Source organism: Hippopotamus amphibius, chromosome 2, assembly GCF_030028045.1.
Source record: "Hippopotamus amphibius kiboko isolate mHipAmp2 chromosome 2, mHipAmp2.hap2, whole genome shotgun sequence".
Classification (NCBI taxonomy): domain Eukaryota; kingdom Metazoa; phylum Chordata; class Mammalia; order Artiodactyla; family Hippopotamidae; genus Hippopotamus; species Hippopotamus amphibius.
The window spans coordinates 149,864,378-149,886,045 of NC_080187.1; the positions used below are offsets into that span (position 1 = coordinate 149,864,378).

Here is a 21,668-nt window from a genome sequence, read left to right on the forward strand (position 1 = left end):
TCAGGAGAAGAAAAAAATACACATAATGTGTTCAGTTAAATAAGAATGCCTATTAAAATTTGAACTAGTACTGAAGGCACAAAGTGATAAAGACTACCTTTCCCCTTACCCCTGGCCTTAAATCACTCAGAACTGGCTAATCCTCTTTGCAATTTTATCAAATGGAGATCTCAGAAAAGAGCAAAGTAGAACTTAGAGTATATTCTACTGTAATTTGTTTTCTTAATAATAACTGATCAAAAGAGGAATACCCATTCTGTCATAAGCATTTGAGATTAATATCTGTTGTTAGCATATAGTAATTTCCCATAGAGTTTTGAGCATTTGGATCCATCATCTATCATATAGGCAATATACATATGTTCTGGGGGTCAAGAACCTTTGCAGAGATTACAAAAAACCTAGGAAAGTTCATAAAGCGAATAGATCAGAAAGTATGACTCGATATAGAACAGTTGGGATGAATGCTACTCACTCTGATAAAAGTACAGGGATTTTGGATTAGGGTTCCTACTGTACTGAGGAAGGTTTGTAGTTCTCTCTCTGTATACCAGTCCCCAGTTCCCTATGTCAGGTTGTCTTTCCTGCTGTTGCTTGGGCTGAAAGACAAAAAGGCGCGAGTCCAGCTAACATGAGGATAACATCTTTGGGGATACTACATATTCCTTCCCAGCAAATATTAACTCATCAGTTTCAACATACTAGGTTATGTAAGGATAAGAGACCCCAAAAGTAATTCTAGTACATACAAACCTCACTTTTCCAGTTATTGATATAAGGAAAGTTTTCACTGACTAGCATGATAAATCTCACAAAAAGAGGCCACTATAAGGTTTTCACTTGAAGAAGACAGGTTTCAGAAAAACTCTGACTGGCATTCCCATCTTAGATGACTCTAATCTGTCACATTCTACCCAAAAATGTGTAAATCAGGGGTTGGCAAACCTTTCTGTAAATGACCAGACAGTAAATATTTTAGGCTTCAGGGCCATACAGTCTCTGTTACAATTACTTAATTCAGCTGTTGTCATATAAAAGCAGCCACAGACAATATGTAAACAAATGAGCATGGCTGTGTTCCAACATAACTTTACTTATGGACACCAAAATTTGAATTTCACAGAATTTTCACATTATAAAATGTCCCCCTTTAAAACTCCGCCCCGCACTTAAAAATGCAAAAACCATTCCTGGCTCACGTGCTGAACAAAAACAGGTGACAATCAAAAGTCTGCCAACCTCTGGATTAAATAAGCAATGACTTTAATATAATCATCACTGGAGATGATGCAGAGAGGCTAGGTGGACATGGGACTCAAGCATAGGTACTCTTTAACTGTGGGATTCTCTCATCCAAGCAATGTAAATTTAAAGTATTATTTGCTCTTGCTAATAAGCCTCATCTCTTAATTAAGCATATGTTCATCACCCAATAAGGGGAAAGAACTTTGAAAGGCAATATTTCATCCAAATATGTATCTCCAGGTATAGTTTGCACAGAGAGTTGTTACAGTGAGAAAAATGACAGGAATGTTCTTGGTACAAACTCTCCTCTATTTAGCACACTGTTTTCCATCTACCAAGGATAGATAAAATCCATGGTGTCTTAATAATTATAAAATCATTCAGTAACTGAATCTGGAAGATATCCACATTCCTGAAACTGATGGTTTCTGTCTGCCTGGTATGTTTTCCCTCCTTACTCTTTCAGATAACAGAATCTCTCTTGCATGTGGGAAGATCATGTCATTTGCTTTGGGGAGGCCTAACTCCTCCTCCTCCTCAGGGCCAGACCTGTCTCAGTGGTGGGCACGTGATCCAAGCCTGGGCATATGACTCAATCAGCCAATCTTTCCTTCCTGGATTTTACTGGTACTACTGGGAAAGAGGCAGATTTTGCTCTGAAATTACACTGAAGACAATACAATGTAAAGCTGGTGCTGCTGGTGGCCATCTTTGCCACAATGGAGAAAAAGTCCACATCACAATTAATTAAAATAAGGTAACTAAAGCCAAAATGGTTAGGAAGAAGACAGCCAAGACAAAGGCTTGCTGAAGACAGCTCCACCCCTTAGATTTCCCAGTATGTGAACAAATTTGGGTTTTGCTTTAGTTTGATTTGGGTTTCTGTCACTTGCAATTTAAAGTCCTTATAAATGTTATAATCAAGTTGCTCTACTAAAATTTTCAAACCAAAAATAACCATCAATGAATATCAAAATAAAAGATACTCCATTAGTTCAACTGAGAAATCCTATAGTAAAGAAACCTATAAAAGTTACCAACAACTCCCATTCTTTTCTTCTTTAAACATATACAAATATACAAGTCCTAAGTGTAAAGCTTAAATTTTCACAAATTAGACACAACTGGGTAACTAGCACCCCAATCAAGAAACAGATTACCATCGGTACCCGCCAAAAGCTTCCCCATTCTCTTTTCCAAATATTATCCTTTCACCAAGGATAACCACCATGCTGACTTCTAATACCCTAGATTAGCTTTTCCTATTCTTGGACTTTTAATAAACGGAATTATACAGTGTATACACATTGTGTCTGGCCTCTCTCAAATTGTTGTTGAGATTCAACTATGCTAATGTGTCTAGGCATAGTCCATTCCTGCTCTTTGCTATTCAGTGTATTATACTATATGAATAAACCACTATTTATTATAGTGATGATAGGGATTTGGGAACTTTCCAGCCTATGACTATAATGAATATAGCTGTTTTGAACATTACTGTGTGTCTTCTGACTAACATACTTACAATTTCTGCTCAATATATACCCAGGAGAGGGGATGTGTTGGGTCACAGGGGGTATGTATGCTCACCTTTAAGCAGATACTACCAGTTTTCCAAAGTGGTTATAGAAATTTACACTCTCCTGGCAACGTCAGAGCCCCTGGTAATGTCTAAGCATCCCAGTTACTCCATACCTCACCAATACTTAGTACTGCCTGCTATACTGGGCTAAATGGTAGCCCCAAAGACATGTCTACGTCATAATCCTTGCAACCTTTGAATACTACCTTATATGGCAAAGATGATTAAGTTAAGGATCTCAGGAAGAAGAGCTTAGCCTGGATTACTCGGTTGGGCCTAAGATGCAATCACAAGTATACTTATAAGAGAGATGCAGAGAGTTTTGAGAGACACAGAGCAGAAGGCGATGTGAAGACAGAGGCAGAGACTGGAGTGATGTGGCCATAAGAATGCATGGAGCCGCTAGCACCTGGAAGCAAGAAATGCATTCTCTCCTAGTGCTTCTACAGAGCATGGCACTGCCAATCCTTTGATTTCAAACTTCTGGCCTCCAGGACTGTTACAGAATAAGTTTTTGTTGTTTTTAAGCTTCTTAATTTGGATTAATTTGTAACTGCAGCCCTAGGAAATTAATACATCTGCCTTTCTATTTTAAATATTCTTATGGATGTGTACTGACATCTCATTGTAGTTCTATTATTTTCACTGCCATTAGGAGCAATGCAGCTGAGCACATCTGCATATGCCATTTGGGTCTCCTCTTTTGTCTGGTGCCTATTTAAGTTTTTGTGCATTTTTTCCTGTTGGATTGCCTTTTGCTTACTTTACCTTCCACAATGGTTTGTCTTTCCACTTTTAATGCTGTCTTGAAACCAAAATTTGCCTTAATATGATTTTGTTAACAATTATCCTTTATAGTTAGTTATTTAATAAATCTTTGCCTACTCCAAGGTCACTCTATTTTCCTTCTGAATTTTATTATTTTACCTTTCACATTTAGATCTGTAATCCATCTGGAACTGATTTTTTGTATGGAATAAGGTAGGGGTTAAGATACCTGTTTTTCTCCATATGGCTATCTAATTAACCCAAAACCATTTATTGAAAAGACTGTCCTCTCCCTATTGCACTGCAGTCTCACTTTTGTCCATACACAGGGTACCATACATATATGTGGGTCTTTTCCTAGATAGAATTGAGAAATTCTATTCCACTGGTCTATTTGCCTATCCTGCTTTAAATTACTATAGATTTTGGATAGCTGCTATCGGTTTTATTCTTCCTCAAGATTGTGTTGCTGATTTTTGGCTCTCTGCATTTCCATACAAATTTTAGATTCAGTTTGTCAATTTCTAGCAGGGGTGGGGAGACCTGTTAGGGTTGTGTTGAATCTACAGATGTATAAACATAGCCTACTCCTCAATTTACTTAGGTCTTCAAGTTCTCAATAATGTTTTGACAGTGTTCGTGCAGGTCTTGCATATTTCTTGTTAGATATCCCTAGGTATTTAATTTGTTAAAAGGCAAAAATTCACGGTATCTTCTTAAAATTTCATTTTCTATTTGTTGCCAGCCTCCTAGGTGGTCCCCAGTGACTCCCGTGCCTCCTGGTATTCTGGCCCTCTGTAGTTCCCGCCCACATTTTATCACTGTTGGTCTGGACAATCAACAGAATACTGTGGAAGTGATGGTTTGCCATTTCTGAGTCTAGTCATAAAAGACACTGTACATTGTGGCTAATGCCTTGCTCTCTCTCTTGTGGACCACTCACTCTGGGGAAGGTGGCTACCACTGTCATAAAGAGAGCCCCATTTCCTGAGTAACTGAGGCCTCTGGCCAAGAGGTGTATGAGTGACCTTGGAAGCAAATCCTTCAACTCTAGTTAAGTCTTTGAATGACTGCAACCTTAGCTAACATCTGGCTGCAACCTCATGAGAGACCCTGTGCCAAAATCATACAGTTAAGTTACTTCTATATTCCTGACAGAACCTGTATAAAACAGTAAATGTTTCCTGTTTCAAGCCACTAAGTTTTGGGGTAATTTTCTATACAGCAATTGATAACTAATATAGTTACTAGTATATATGTCTCCTTGCTTCTGTTCTAATCTTCCTATGGTGTATTTTCAATATAGCAGCCAGTGATCATGTTAAAATCTAAAACAAATCATACTGCTTGCTTACTCAAAATCCTCCAATTCACCAAGTAAAAGCCAAACTCCTTACCATGACTTAAAGGCTCTTTATTATCTGTTCCCCCATTACCTGACCAATAGGTATGCTCCTGTCAAAAAGCCTTTGTAACTGATGTAACTTCTACTCTCCAGAAGTCTCTCCTACGACTAGGTTACCTCATCTCCTTCAGGTCCTCTGCTCAAATGTCATCTTCTGAGACAGGGCTTCCCTTACCCCACTATTTAAAACTGTAACCAGCATCCTTTATTACCCTTTCCAGCTTTGTTTTTCATCAATGCCCTTACCTTAATCTTAATTTACTAAGTTACACTTATTTCATCTATCTTCCCTCTACTAAAAATGTTACCTCTGTAACAGCAGAGATTTTGTCCATTTTGTTCACTCATGCTTAAAATAATGCTTGGCACGTGGTAGACATATTTGTTGAATGCATGAATGAAACTGTGCTGGCAAGGTAGAAGCAGTCACTATTGACAGAACTCAAAACATGCAACACTGTTTAATTCATCCATCCATGCCTTTATTTTAAAATAACACTATAATGACTTTGCTTTATTGCCTAAAAATCACTTTACCTAAAACCCAGAGGAAATATACCTTTCACCAACATTCTTCAAGAAGTATTTCTGCTTCCTTTCCTCCTCTTTCGTGGAGTCACAACTGATGCAAGAACAATCTTTCATGTTCTAGACAAATACAGCTGTGTGTCATCAAGAAATGTCATGTTTAATGTAAATAATATTACACAGATTCAAATCCAACTATCTAGAACAGCACTGTCCAATACATGAGCCATAAGTGGCTACTGAAAAACTGAAATTGGGCTAGATAACACAGCAGACTGAGAACAGGAGGCAAGAGAGTAAGGTTTTCTATTCCACTGCTCTAGAGATATCTCCCATGATACCCAACTGAACATACCCTACTTTTTGAGTTCCCAATTCTTAATTCTAAAGCCTTAAAAACAATTACTTTAAGGATTTAGAATAGGCAACTTAATATTACTCCTCCCAAAGAAGAAACAAAAGATTATTGATGACCCATTTAAACCTCACAAGATCCCATATCAGGTAACAAATTATTACTGTATCTATTTTACAGATTAGAGAACTGAGTCATGGAAAGATTTAAGTCATTTGCTCAATATTACATGGCTGTTAAAAGGAATAGTTAGCTCAATTTCATCCTTTTTTATGGCTAATATTCCATTGTATATATGTGCCACATCTTCTTAATCCATTCATCTGTCGATGGACACTTAGGTCGCTTCCATGTCCTGGCTGTTGTAAATAATGCTGCAATGAACACTGTGGTACATGTACCTTTTTGAATTATGGTTTTCTGTGGGTATATGCCCAGGAGTGGGATTGCTGGGTCATACGGTAGTTCTACTTTTAGTTTTTTAAGGAACCTCCATACGGTTTTTCATAGTGGCTGTAGTGAAGTGGATGGACCTAGAGTCTGTCATACAAAATGAAGCAAGCCAGAAAGAGAAAAACAAATACCATATGCTAACACATATTTACGGAATCTAGAAAAATGGTACTGATGAACCCTAGTGGCAGGGTAGGAATACAGATGCACACGTAGAGAATGGACTTGAGGACACCGGGGAAAGCTGGGACGTAATCAGAGAGTAGCATCAACATATACACACTACCAAATGTAAAATAGATGGCTAGTGGGAAGCTAATACAGAGCACAGGGAGACCAGCTTGATGCTTTGTGAAGAATTAAAGGGATGGGATAGGGAGGTTGGGAGGGAGGCTCAAGAGGGAGGGAACATCGGGATATATGTATACATGTGGCTCTTTGTTGTACAGGAGAAACTGACACAACAGTGTAAAGCAATTATAATCCAGTAAAGATTTAAAAAAAAAAAAGGAATAGTTAGGATCTGAATCAGGCAGTCTGACTCTACAGCCTGGGTCCTTAACCATGTTACACAGCCTTAAATGTAACCCAGGAACTCCATGTTAATGCATACTGAAAAACACAACAATATGAGAAGTTAAAACATACGTATAACCTGGGCAAAATTCTCTCATAAAGTGGGTGCAAGATCAATGAGAAGCCTCCATGGTAAGGTAAGGGTAGGGCAGGACAGAGGACAGACCAGAAGCAGGAGTTTTATGCATGGAGCTCACATGCTCCTACATGTTACCTTCTAGCCCAGTAAACTTAGTTTCTTAACACTTTTCTCTACCTGCTTGGCAGAAGAGTAATACAGAACACAAAGAATCACCTCAGAGAGATAAGAGGAGAAATGGAAACTGGGGCCTGATTTACTGGCATACAATTTCCCCCCAAATCCTTATATGAAAGTTTCTCTTTTCCTATTGTGTGTCCTTTCTGCCTAATCTCTCTTCAAAAATCAAAGTTTTACTAAGTACGTTTCAAAGGCTTCCTTCACCTATCATTTCTTTATTGTTGACCTTAATTAAAAAGAAGAGGGAAGAGTGTTGGAGTACTGTAAACAAAACAGTACCAAATTAAACTCGGCTCTACAAGAGAAATGCCAAATGATTGTAAACTGGAGAGTTAAATCTCGTATTATAAATCTTAAAACTTCATTAAAGTGTGACTTGTCATCATTAAACAAGATCGCTTTAGAGCTACTGAAAAATTAGGCCTAGGTAATCCCTGAGGATTCGCACAGTACTGAATATTTAATGACCAATCCAGAAAGGAAAAAAATTGGCCAGACTGAAACTTCAAGTTTTTTTCACTACTTTTGAATGCAACTACATTTATCTGTTCATTCCCTCACATACCTTTTGATTACTTTCATAAGAATATCCATATTCAGTGTATATTCTTCATACGCTTTCTAAATGCCTTCTCATTCAATGATTCTAAAGTCAGTTAACTTTTACTTTTCTTCAGTCAACACATTGTGATACGAAAGAGAAAGTAAATTCATCTTAGTGCAGATAGTATTTCTTTTACTTCATCCTTCCCTAAATAGTTAATAAGATTTCATAAATGTTTATCGACATGCTTATCACATTGCTCACGGCAATGTCATATTTTAATTACCTCCTCTACACAAACCATGCATTTCTCTAACAGGGGAAAATAAGAGTCTTACTCCTAAATCCATGAAGGAGGAAAAAACCCCAAAACAAAACAAAAAAACAAAGGAAAGTAGGAAAAAAAAAAATCAGACTCTTCAATCCCAAACTGATTTTTAAGGTGATAGTTTTCTAAATAGTTTAGAAATAGTTTTCAGTAGGAGAAAACTTAAAAGACTTCCAACTGCATTTAGGAAACAAGAGTTCCTTTATTTTGAAGTATATACTCTCTCTGATTAAACAGAGCTGTTTTAAAATTTGTTAATTATAATTTATTAAATTATTTTTAAAAGCAATTTTCCATACTAATATCTAACATATTCCCAAAATACATTTTTTATGACTGTTTGGTTAAATTTTAATTTTAAAAGGCTGAAATCAACTGCAAAATAAAGAGTGATCTAAAGAATTATATTCTTTTGCTTCACAATAGAATAATGATGAAAAAGGATACATGGTCACTAATGATATTTAATTAAGTGTTATTCTCAAGAATACTTCATAAATAAAAATCTACCACTCACTCCACCCTCAACATCCTACCCATGAGAAAAAAAAATAGACCCTAAAAAACATCTCATCATGCTGACTTAAATGTATCTTTAAGTACTTGAAATTAAAAAATTTCAGTTATCATGCCTAATTACATAGGGTTACAGGCTTAAGTCTACTCACACAGTTGAAGTTGATGAGCAAACAGCTGTCCTGTATCTTGAGACACACATTAGCTTCCTGCCTTCCCTATCCTCATAAGCAGCTAAAGTTTGAGTTTTATGCAAGAAAACATTTTAAAGCCTTCAGTGTTTTACTGCAGCAGACTTCAGATTCATTCCTGTAACACATTTAACATGAAACAGAGTTGAGACAGTTCAAATTGACTATGTACACTTTAACTGCCTAATATTTTAAGGAGTGCTTTCACTATTATAGCTACATAAAAAGGGTTGCTATGTAAAATTAAGAAAAACATTTCATTTGGTATCTGACACCAATGTATAATATAACAACATGTAACTATAACATACAGATTTTTCTTCACCTGGTCATAGGCTAGGTAAGGAAGAATTACTTTTTATAATTCTTTGTACCCAAAGTAAGCAAAACTAGGTATTTTTCTTTTTTTCCTAAAGTTTAGCTAATTTCTTTAGCATAAACAGCCACCAGTTAAAGAACAACTATAACAAAGAAATAGTCAATGGGGTGCCCTCAGTTTCCCAAGAATAACCCTTAGGACCCTCCTTGACTGGGGAGAGATTGTTGGTTCCGTTGTGACAGAAAGAGTCATAATTCTAATATTTACAATGAAGGGTTTCAGCACATTTTCCACAGATTCAAATTTCTATGGTATCATTATCGCAACAGGTTACTCAAGTGTTATGGAGACCTTGTCTGGAAAATAAAACTGTGTTCAATCATTATGTCCTAAAATACCTAGGTGATTACTTTTCCCTCATACATATTATTAACCTCAATTTCTATAGTAAATTTCAGGGAAAGTTTTAGGATTGCACAGAGTAAGTTTACTATTTATATTAACAACATGGTTTTAAAACGCCATGAGAAATAGTATCCAAACACTCAAAATCCACTGGCTAACTTTTAAAGTTTTACTTAATGCTGAAAAATTGATTGCATATTTGCTATGCTATAAAAGATGACTAAAGGTTTTAGGATTTGTTCAAAGTAACTCAAATGTCTCTTTATAATATACTTATACTGTACACATAACTTTATAAAAGTTGTCATGATAGAATAATTTTCACTTAAGTTAAAATATTTGTTCAAGAGCCTAACTGTGCTTCAGTAGAACTTATTAAAACTTTCTGATTTTCACCACAGGTTTAAATGAGCCTACAGTAAAATACAACAACTAAAAAAATAAACTGCACCAATCTTGGGCTGTAAAAACAGAAGCATTTTTTCTATAAAATAATAATTAACATTTAATGAGTGATTACAGTGCAACAGACACCATCCCCAGAATTTTATATGCACACTTTTTCCTCATTCCACCCTAAAAGACAGGTGAAATTATTACCAACTCTTTTCAGGTTATGGAACTGAAGTTTACAGATATTACGAACTTGCTGAAGATTATAGAGCTAAGTGGCAGAGACAGGACTTGAACCCAGATTTATTTGTCTCCAAAGCCTGGTGCTCTTAAGCATCAAGCTAGATTATAAGCAACAGCAATCTACTGTACTGATCAAACCATATCTGAAATTGGTATAAACAATATCTGCAACTGGTATCTGGATTTGGTACTCTATGTTAAGTATGATACTGATAAATGACTTATCTGGAAATCAACAGGATGGTTATAAATTCAGGAAAGCTACCTCTCACAAGAAACAAGTGTTAGAAATGAGAGTATATAACCTAGAGAAAAGACAAAAAAGGAATGCATTTTGAAAGATTATTAAAGAAAAGAGCAGGCTTATCTCACAAGTGACACAAAAGTACAAAATTTGAAATAATGTGTCAAAGTCTCTGAAGACAAATTCCAGTTCAACACAAAATACTTTCTAAAGCTAAAGAATCCAACAGCTGGAACAGACTGCCTCCTATATTACTAGGTTTGTGCAATTAAATATTTGAACTTCAACCACCATATTAATAATGGATTCAGGAAAAATTACCAAAGAATGTTAAAATTCTTTGTGGATGAAAGTTTGATGAAGAAAAGCATATTTTAAGTTTTAAAGTATCTCCCCACAAATTACTTACTGGAGAAGGAAAAATAATAACTTTTAAGTGGAAGAACCTGGCAGATACATTAATCAAAAGATCAACGTTGGTATCACCGAAAACAGGACAAATGGACACGTGGCTCCTGATATGATGCCCTGAGAAGCACACAGCAGTTATGGAGCAATCCTGCCCAAACCACTACAATTCCTAAATTTAATCACAAGGACAAACACATATTGAGGGAGATTCTACAAATAAATGGTCTGTTACTCTTCAAAAGTGTCAATGTCAAAGAAGACAAAGAAAGGCTAAGGAAATGGTTCTGATTAAAGGAAAATAGAGACATGACAATGAAACACAATGATTGTGGGTTGGATCCTAGACTGGGAAAAAAATTATTAAAGAACATTATTGAGGAAACTAGAGAAATCTGAATGTGGGTTGTATATTAGAGAATTGTACTATATCAGTGTTAAATTTCCTTGATATAACTGGAATGTCCTTGAAAATATAAGAATGCTGTTCTTAGAAAATAAATGTCTAAGTACACATGGTAGAGGGACAAGATGCACGCAACTTGTTCTCAGTTTAGAAAAAAAAATAATACAACAGGATGATAGTGCCAACGTAGCAAAATGTTAACAATGAGTGAATCTTGCCAGGGGATATATGGGATTTGTTTGTATTATTAATGCAACTTTCTATAAATTTGAGATTATTTCAAAATAAAAGCTGAGAAAAATAAATATTTGGACCTAATGTTTGTTATAAGGATTTCAACCAAATACCTAACAATAACAAGCAAATCGGTCTTTCCTACCTCATCTCCATACACTCAAACTCCAATCCAACAGCAATGTAAACTGATTTGTGATTATCCTTTTTAATCAATTATAATAGTGCTCTTATTTAAAACGTAAGACGTAAATGCTAATAAGCCAAGTGAATGTCTGCCTCCTCTCACCCTTGTTATTTTATTGCAGTTAAAGAAACAAACTTCTCCAATAAAGCACAGCTAGTCCTCAATTGGATATGCAGTAGCAGATGTGTCCTTGCTAAAAACTCCAAATTAATTTCTCGTTATGCCAGGGAGCAAAGCAGTACCAAAGCAAGAGATAATGCGTAATCAATAACAGACAAGGGAAATATTAAACAAATGTCCCACCCAAACAAACTCTGTAATGCCAATAAGAAGCCAACAAAGCACACACTGACTACCTGGAGGAGAGAGCACCTGGAGAAGAGAAGATAACAGAATGTTAATCACTGAGAGGTCAAGACACAAATGGATAATACACAAACATTTCAGTGGCATAAAACCACAAAATTAATTAAAGCGAGGGAGAAAAGAAAAGAGGGAGGTGGGAAAAAAGGAAAAAAAAAAAAGAGAGAGAATGAATAAAAGGAAATATGTAAGAAAGGAGAAAATCCTGATGGTTATACATCACCTCACTAATTTCACGTTCTCCTTCCTCTCCAATGGCTTAACATATTTTCCCTCATTTTAACTTATTTTCCATTGTCTTTTACCTACTATAAGAGTCAGTCTTTGCAAGACTGCAACAACTGTTAAGAGCATAGCTTTGATTTTACTATAATTATTTGCATCCTATGCCCATACTCCTCCACTTTTGTTTTACTTGCCAGGAGGCCCAGAACAGTAGTCTCTCTAGTAGGAAATCTCACAAACAATTCACCTTGGAAAGGAGCAGAACAATAGAATACATCACTTGGCTCAGTCTAAGAGAGACAGAGGCAGCAAAACTGAAGAGCCAGGATGAAGTTGACCTGGGAAGTAGGGATGGATTTTAGTCTCCTCTACTAATCAGGATATACCCTCTATCAGGTATGAGCAACCTAACTGGCATAATATTTAATGGTACTTCAGCTAATTCCAGGTTAGGAGCACTGTTACTGAGTCGTGGCCTTCTTTCAGGCAGGCTCTGTATCAGATTAATCTTTGTAACTCAGAAGTACCAAACATTACCTTGTTAAAAAAGGTATTTTAATTTTAATAAGTACTTGCAGAATGCCTAACTGCAAAACAGGCAAAATTGTTTTATTCCAATCCCTGCCTTCTCTCCCTTTTTCTAAGGTAACGTGTCAAATATTCTACCCTACCAAATCTACCTGCTAACTCCCCAAAATTTTCCTCTGATCTCAATTCCAACTACAGTTCCCTAAATGCTGCAGGTAAATGCTGTTATAATAAAAGAATCAGGATAACTCACACTGTGAGTGAAATCTGACCAACTCAAACCTAAAATTTAACCCAATTTTAAGTGTAAAATCTCTAACAAAATTTTAAGAAACACGGGATGTGTATATGGACATCTGTATGTACACATATGAATACATTTATGTACATATATGTGAATATTTGGGAAGGCAGGGAGCAAGTTTTCAGGTTTCACTTGCTTCTAAATCAATTCTTAACTACACTGCAAAGGAGATTATAACATACACATATGAGTCAGCAAACACAGCTCAGTTCACAGGCTTAAGTCAGATCAACATGGTCAGCCACCTGAACTTCAAGCAAATCCCTAATGTATGACATGACAAATCATGAACCTTTAACTGTAGCTTCTCCTGTATTTCCCTTAACTCAACTGTCCTGTATAGGTCCCAACTCTGAAAAGAAAGGGGGTGCTAAAGAAAAAAATATTAAAAGGTTCCAAAACAGTAAAGTTTAGTATGAGGTAGAAATACTAGGGGGTAGGGGACAGGAAGTGTACAAAATAGCCATGGTTCAACTAACCCATTCAAAATTTAGCATATTCTTAACACACACTGTAAATCAACTAACTTCCAAAAAAAAAAAAAAAGGCAGCCCTTTGAGAACAACTGTGCTGAAAAGAAAGTAGCATATTCTTACAAGTTTGAGTTTTAAATACAGAATGCCATTTTATAAGAGGTTTTAGTTAAGGGAAAAGGTAACAGCCTTTTTCGGGAGTGGGGGAGATGAAGAATGAAACAGAAGTATAAGAACAGGAGTAACAGCTGGCAATCCAACTCTTCCCCTGACATGAATTTTAACTTTTTGTTTTAATATAAATTTTTCTATCTCCCCTATCAAAACTAAGAAACAAAGCCTTACATTTAAAAGAGAGCAAAGGTCCCACTTACAGGTATTTACACACGTCCTCACCAAGACTTGTATGCAGCTGTTCATAGTAGCCTTACTTATAATGGCCAAGAACTGGAAACAATCCAAATATTCATCAAATGTGACTGGGTAAACAAACTGCAATATATCCACACAATGGAATACTATTCAGTAACAAAAAGAAATGAACTACTTACGAACATAACAACATGGGTGAATCTCCAAATTATTATGCTAAGTGAGACAGATATGAGTATGTAATGTACGGTTCAATTTACATGAATTGCTATAAAAAGCAACTATGACAGAAAGATTCAGGGACCGGGGCAGGAGACAAGATTTAACTCCAAAGTGTGACAGAAATGCTCCACATCATGATCAAGGTGATGATTACACAACTATATTCATTTGTTATAACTAAAACTACATGTTTTTAAATTAGTAAATGTTATTGTATGCAGATTTATCTCAATAAAACTGCTTTTTAAAAATAATAAAAAAGGACAACGCAACAGAGAAAGCCATTTTGGTTCAAGATATTATTCAGAGTTCTATCTATGCTAGGTAAAGGATAAATATTACAAATTTGAGTTACACCAAGATGACCCACATAATCAGTTTTCCACTAAGTAATTATTTTATTTTTTATATTTCAAAATAATTTCCCCCAAAATTATCCTCATTTACATATAAGCAGAAAAACAAACTTTTCCCTTTCTTATCTCCTCTCCAATATCCACTTCTCATATCATTTCAAAAAACTGAAAATGATTTGGTACCTTAAACAAGATCAACTTGGACTGCTTTTTAAAATAACACATTATTATTTTACAATAAGCATAAAGCATGAAATGGAGCTTGAACATATTCACCACGAATTTTTTAAGTTGTGCTGTGGGGGAGGGAAGCTTATAATTCTGACAAGTTCTACTAAACATTATCTACAAATCCTAGATTTTAAGGTATAACTGACATTTAAAAGGCAGCACAGCTTATTCCCTTCATCAAGAATAACTTTTGAATGTTTCCTAATTCTTCATAAAATACAGAAAAAGCAGTTTCCTCACACTTCCTTGTTCAATTACTAGTTATGCTACAAAATAATTCATGTTTTTAAAATTTATCAGATAAGAACTTTCACTAAAAACAAAAGTCCTGAAAAGATTAGTAACCAGTATTCAAATATAAAACCTAAAACTTAACTTATAATAAGTTGGGTAACTTGAAGCCAAGAGATTTCTTATGAGAACTTTAATTTATTTGAAACATTTTTACTCATTCACTACAAAGTTAAAATGCTCAAAATAACAGCTCTTTTTTTAAAAAAGAGTAGCCTTTCATTTAAACATTTTTTCTCAATTCTTTTAGTATAATGGTTATATCAAAGTTGCCAAGGTATACTTCCGGGTAAACACCTTCCATGAACCCATTCACTCATCACTGCCTATATGCAGAGTTGTGAGGGATATAAAAATATAAGACACAAATCCAGCCTCAATGAGTTAGGTCCTTTGTTCTCACAACTCTTAACATTAGAAGTCTGAATAAATTAAACTGTTATTACCCATCTAATAAAAATGTTAACTTGAATAATTGATGTTTTCAATACCATATTCTGTTCATTGAGAATATACAGTTGACCAAAAAATGTTTTCAATAAACATCAAACCATTTTTTGTCTATAAACTCTCTTGCATTTATCCCAGGTAACAGTTATCTTGCAGATGAATACTAACTGTTGCAAGTGGGATATGTATATGTGGAGAAAACAAAATATAAAAACACCACTACTTAGAAACAAAGCACCTGTTAACACACAGGCCACTTTCATGGTCAAAGTTAGACCATGTAATTCAGCCCATTACCTTTTGATAACACTAAATTTTAGGAGCCATCTGTCTTGCTCACCACTGTATTTCCAGTATGTGGCACACCTGCATAGAACAGGTGTTTTAGGCACTCAACTGTTTACTTGACTTGCATTTACCCACATCACAAAAACAAATCCTGAACCCCTACATATCAATTATAGGAAATCCAATCATCCATGTAAAAATCAAGTTACCAGAGTCTTTTCCATCTTTAATTTTTAGGATCAATCTGGGAATGCTTTAACAGCATAGAACATACTAATCCAGTTTAAATTAGCTCCTTTCCTCCTTCCAGGCCATTAAACAGCCAGCAGATTAATCTATGACAATCTAAAAACAGTATGCCAGATGACAACTCTGCTTAAAACTTTCTAACTTGTACTATATTCTCTTCAAGAATTTAATGTAACCCATATGTAACTTAAGAAAGACCAAAAAACTATATACAAGTACAATTAAAGTAGTCTCTTTTTCATGCCATTAAAACATCCTATGTGTATATTTTCACTACTTTCTAATGCTGAAAAAAACCACCAGTGATTTAACTAATTCTGAAGTCTCTCTTAATTAAGGAAAAAAGCAGCCTATTAGCTTTAAAACTACTCAGAGGTCAACACGTGAATCTGCACTGATCTTGTTTCAATATTACAGAGGTCATCTCGATAATTTTAAATTCCTATGTTAGTTCATACCTATAATTGTTGGCAGGCCTAAGTCAGTCATTCCAAGATCAGGCTTTTCTCTTCTGTTTCTATGTGTAGTTATAAAACACAAAATAAACTGCTAGGCACCATACTCTGAAGTCATTTAGCGTTCAGCTGAAAATTGTTTCCACTTCATCAACAATGGGCCCTATAATAGCTCCTTATTTATTTGTCTTAAATCTGCTGGATGAAGTTCAACTAGCTCCAACATTAGCCTCAATATATTGCCAGGAAGTTAAAGTCCCAAAGACCTGGCTTTAAGTCACACAGAACCAAAGACCAAGGAGAGTATGATTCAAAATTTCAAGAGAGAAGCAAGTTTTAAAAATCTGAGTTTTCCTCATAGGCAGAATACTCTCTGACATAAATCATAGCAATATTTTTTTGGATCCATCTCCTAAAACAAAGGAAATAAAAGCAAAATTATACAAATGGGACCTACTGAAATTTAAAAGCTTTTGCACAGCAAAGGAAACCATCAACAAAATGAAAAGACAATTTACTGAATGGGAGAAAATATTTGCAAATGATATAAACAACTCATACAACTCAACGTCAAAAAACAACCAACCAGATTAAAAAATGGGCACAAGAACTGAATAGACATTTTTCCGAAAAGGAAATGCAGATGGCCAACAGGCACATGAAAAGATGCTCAACACTGCTCATCACCAGGGAAACACAAATCAAAACCACAATGAGGTATCCACCTTACACATGTCAGAATGGCATCAAAAAGAAATTTTTAAAAAATGGCATCAAAAAGAATTATAAAAAAGAACACAACAAATGTTGGTAAGGATGCAGAGAAAAGGGAACCCTCGAACACTGTTGGTGGGAATGTAAACTGATGCAGCCACTGAGGAAAATGTGGTTTCTCAAGAAACTGAAAACAGAACTACCATATGACCCAGCAATCCCACTGCTGGGCATATACCCAGAGAACACCATCATTCAAAAAGACACATGCACTCCAATGTTCATTGCAGCACTATTTACAATAGCCAGGTCATGGAAGCAACCTAAATGTCCATCAACAGATGAATGGATAAAGAAGATGTGGTACATATATACAAGGGAATATTACTCAGCTGTAAAAAGCAATGAAACTGGGAGACATAGATGGACCTAGAGACTGTCATACAGAGTGAAGTGAGTCAGAAAGAGAAAAACAAATATCGTATATAACACATATATGTGGAATATAAAAAAATGGTACAAATCGACCGGTTTGCAAGGCAGAAATAGAGACACAGATGTAAAGAACAAACATATGGACACCAAGTGGGAAAATCAGGGAGGGTTGAGGGGGAATGAATCGGGAGATTGGGAAACCAAATAGTGCACTCTAAATATATGCAGTTTACTGTATGTTAACTGTATCTCAATAAAAGTTCTTAAAAAAAATCTCAAAAAAACAAAAACAAAACAACAAAAACCAAAAAAACACACAACCCCCCCCAAAACATTAGTGAAAAAAGATACATGCACCCTAAAATGAATAAGTATTTTAGAGAAAAAAATCCCTGGCGTGACACTCTCTGCCTCAATCATTTCCAGAGGGTGAGGACCAAACCACATGAGAATACTGTCAGCGCTACCCTCCTATACTAACAGAAGAGACAAAACAAGTCCTTCTTCACCAAAATGGCTATTTCTCATAAAGAACTGTTTTATGAGCTTTTCTGTTTGTTTTTTATTTTTTTAATAAAAAAGGTAACAGGTATACAAATGTTTGATTTTATATAACAAAGTTACAATATATCCGTTATGCCTGTATTATTCCAAGGTGAGTGCACAGAATAACGTCTATGGTTACTGTGGTTTCCTTTCCTGTTTTTTTCTAAACTTCTAAAACCAACTAATTATGCACTTAAAGGTTTCCATAAGAAAGATGGAATGCCCATTGAATGTACATTCCGATTAAGCAAATGTAAATTATGAAATAATTAGACCTCCTGGGAATATGATCATTTAAAAATGCTCAGCTGTGGCTAACACCTTATAGTCGCTCTGGGGTACAATTATCTTGCTATCTATGTACTTTGAACATTACTTAATACCTTTTTATCTCTTCTATTTAAGAAGCTAGGTCTAACAAATGATAGGTAATAAAAATTACCCACAGTACCAAATAATTCCACCTTTTCCTATTAATAAACACCATTTCCTTTCTCTCTGCTAAAAAAACTGACAGACTCATTTGACATGCAAGATTTCTGGTTAGTATATGTTATTTGTATTTCCATAGTTATTTAAACAATTTTTTTGTTTTGTCTTAAGATGTATCATAAATGTGAAATCAAGTGGCCACAACCAGCAAGCCAGGATATTGTTCTCTCTTTAATAATAAACATCCTCTATGTAGCATTCTCATTTTACGAGTTAAGGTACTGAAAAAAAATATAAAACAGCTTCTATCCCAAAATGTCAACGGAATAATCACTGAAATTAATTTGGTCTTAAGGAATAAGCTTTCTCATTATCAGATAGTAAAATTTTAGATTCTAGAATTTTATCACCTGTTAACACTCATAGTCACAGTGAGGTATTAAAGATATGTATGTATTGAAAACTGGGATTTTTCTTTTCTTTTTTTTCTATTCTTTTGGCCGCCTGTGTGTCACGTGGGTTCTCCAACCAGGGATTGAACCCATATCCCCTGCAGTGGAAGCACAGTGTTTTCACCACTGGACCACCAGGGTTATTAGAGACAACCAAACCAAGGATACTGGTAACAAACCAGCAAGGCTCTGTGCTAGTTTTCTAAAATATTTTACTTCTGATTTCAGGGGAAGGCAGTGCTATAAAAAATAACATTAAAAATTTTAGCTACGTGGAGCTCATTCTGTAAAAGGAATCAGACAAGAGGTCTTGGTAACCCCTTTCCTTCAAAGCGATAATTATTCTGAGAAAACTATCAAAATTATTAGAAGAATAAAATATGGCTTGGAGTTTAATCATATACAAGCCAGCAATTAAACACCTAGATTCAAGAGAGATTCTTGTGATGAATTAAATTTTCTCTAATTATCATTTACGCTTTCTGATTTCATGTGCATCACCCTTGCCCCATTTTCTCTGATAAACAAATCACCCAACGAATAGTTACTGACATCTTACTGACTAAAAAGACAATATAACACTAATGAAATCTTACTTTGGAATTAATTCCTTTGATGATTTCTCTTCCTCCTACTTGTCAAATGGAGTCACACATATGATGACCATTATCTTCTGAATCAAAACCTAGGATATATGATCTAACAAGATAGAATATTTTATTGAAAACAACATGTACCTTTGGAGAGGGTGCAGAAAAGGGGCAGAAATATCAGGCTACCTCAAATTTCTGTACTACTTCCAAGTATGTGACTGTATGTTATGGATGCCCATAAGTTGATATTTCTGAAATATTTCAAAAGTTTAGAAGCCAATAAAGAAAATACCTGAAAACTGGAATGTCCAAAGATGTATGGCTCCTGGACTTATATCTCAATATCTTATCACCTGCTATTTGTCTTTTTATGTACAAAGTTCAATTTTTAAAGCTCTAACTAGCAGCTCTGAGTAAATGTCTTCCAAATTTGACTCTAGCCCAGACCTTTCTCCTGAGTTCTCTTTTTGCTAACTGCCTAGAAATTCACTTAGATGTCTCATCAACTCTGCCAGTAAAAAAAGATCATGGGGCAGGACAAACTAAGAGAAGCCAGTTGCTAAATCAGAGTAGTAGGACAAGGTAAGAGCAGAATTGAGAGGGTCCATGATAAAACTCTTTACCTGCATTGTCTCCTCTAATCTTCACAATAATATCCCTTACCGGTAGGGCTATTATATCAACTCCGTTTTAGAAATGAGGGAACTGAGGCTTAGTGAGATTATGGAACTTGCTCAGGTCAAACAGCTAGTAAGTGGTAAAGCAAGGATTTGAATCCAGAGAGTCTGACTTCAAAGCCCCAGGAAGAGACAAGGTATAGATTCCAACAGGTGAGTTGTAGTCGCTGGTCAATTCAAGAAGCACTCCCAGAGCTCCAAGAATGTGCCAGATACAAGGGAGACCAAAAAAAGATCTGAATTTAAATCCCTGCTTTACCACTTAATAGCTATGTAACCTGAGTAAGTCTCCAGCTTAACTCTCAAATGATTCAGAAAAAAATAATATGCCTATATTTGTACACACACACACACACACACACACACACACAGAGAATATGATAAAGCAGATGGGACAAAGCATAACAACTGAGAATCTAGGAAAAGGGAATGGGAGCCCTTTGTACTGTTCATGCAACTTCTATATAAGCTTGAAACTAAATCTAAAGTTACAGAAAAATTCAGCGATATCAAAACATAAAATTCTGTGACTCTCTCCGGTAGCATTCAGCAACTTAGGTTTAAAAGCAGAGTACATAAACGGTAGAACTGCCCCAAGACTTAGAAGCTAAGAATACTGGGAAGAAAAGTCATTGAAGAGGGAACTGAAGCTAAGGAAAAGAAGAAACAAGAGGTGTTGAGAGTGGAGGCCCTGGTAAAGCTTAAGACTAAGTGTGGTGGGAAAAGGAGCGTGAGAATTGGAATGACAGGAGGCTACAGCCAGAAAAATAGGAGATCAGCATTCAACATTAGTTATTCGTCACTTAAGAAATGCAAGTAACTGCAAGATGAGATGCTACTCCACATCTACTAGAATGGTTAAATTTAAAAAGACATTATGCCAAGTGTTGGTGAGGGTAAAGAGAAAAACTCATGCACTACTGGCGGGAATGTAAAAGACAACAGAAACTTAGGAAAACAGTTTAGCCAGTTCTTATAAAGTTAAACATACAGTTATCACATAACCCAGTAATTCCAGTGCTGGGTTTCTACCTAAGAGAAACAAAACTGTATGCCACGGACTTCCTAGGTGGCGCAGTGGTGAGGAATCCACCTGCCAATGCCGGGGACACCAGTTCGAGCCCTGCCCTGGGAAGATTCCACATGCCATGGAGCAGCTAAGCCCATGCGCCACAACTATTGAGCCTGTGCTCTAGAGCCCGTGAGCCACAACTACTGAGCCCATGTGCTGCAACTACTGAAGCCCACGCGCCTAGGGCGTGTGCTCCACAAGAGAAGCCACAGCAATGAGGAGGCTGCACACCACAGGGAAGAGTGGCTCCCACTCACCACAACTAGAGAAAGCCCATGTGCAGCAATGAAGACCCAATGCAGCCAATAAATAAATAAAATAAATAAATTTATTTAAAAAAAAAAAACTGTA

At 35.8% G+C, this 21,668-nt stretch overlaps 1 protein-coding gene across 5 annotated transcripts in view; it reads right to left on the reverse strand.

Annotated features, from left to right (window-relative positions):
• Positions 1-21,668, reverse strand: part of ZFAND6 (zinc finger AN1-type containing 6) — a 65,485-nt gene that overhangs the window by 21,880 nt on the left and 21,937 nt on the right. Inside the window, exons 2-3 of one of the 5 annotated variants that reach the window (XM_057720273.1) lie at positions 8,712-8,868; positions 476-599 (exon numbers count right to left, since the gene is read on the reverse strand). The exons of 2 other annotated variants lie outside the window; for them this stretch is intronic. The gene's annotated coding sequence lies outside the window, so the exon portion shown is untranslated. The remainder of the gene's footprint in view (positions 1-475; positions 600-8,711; positions 8,869-21,668) is intronic. 2 more of the 5 variants (XM_057720272.1, XM_057720274.1) reach the window with 2 other exon arrangements.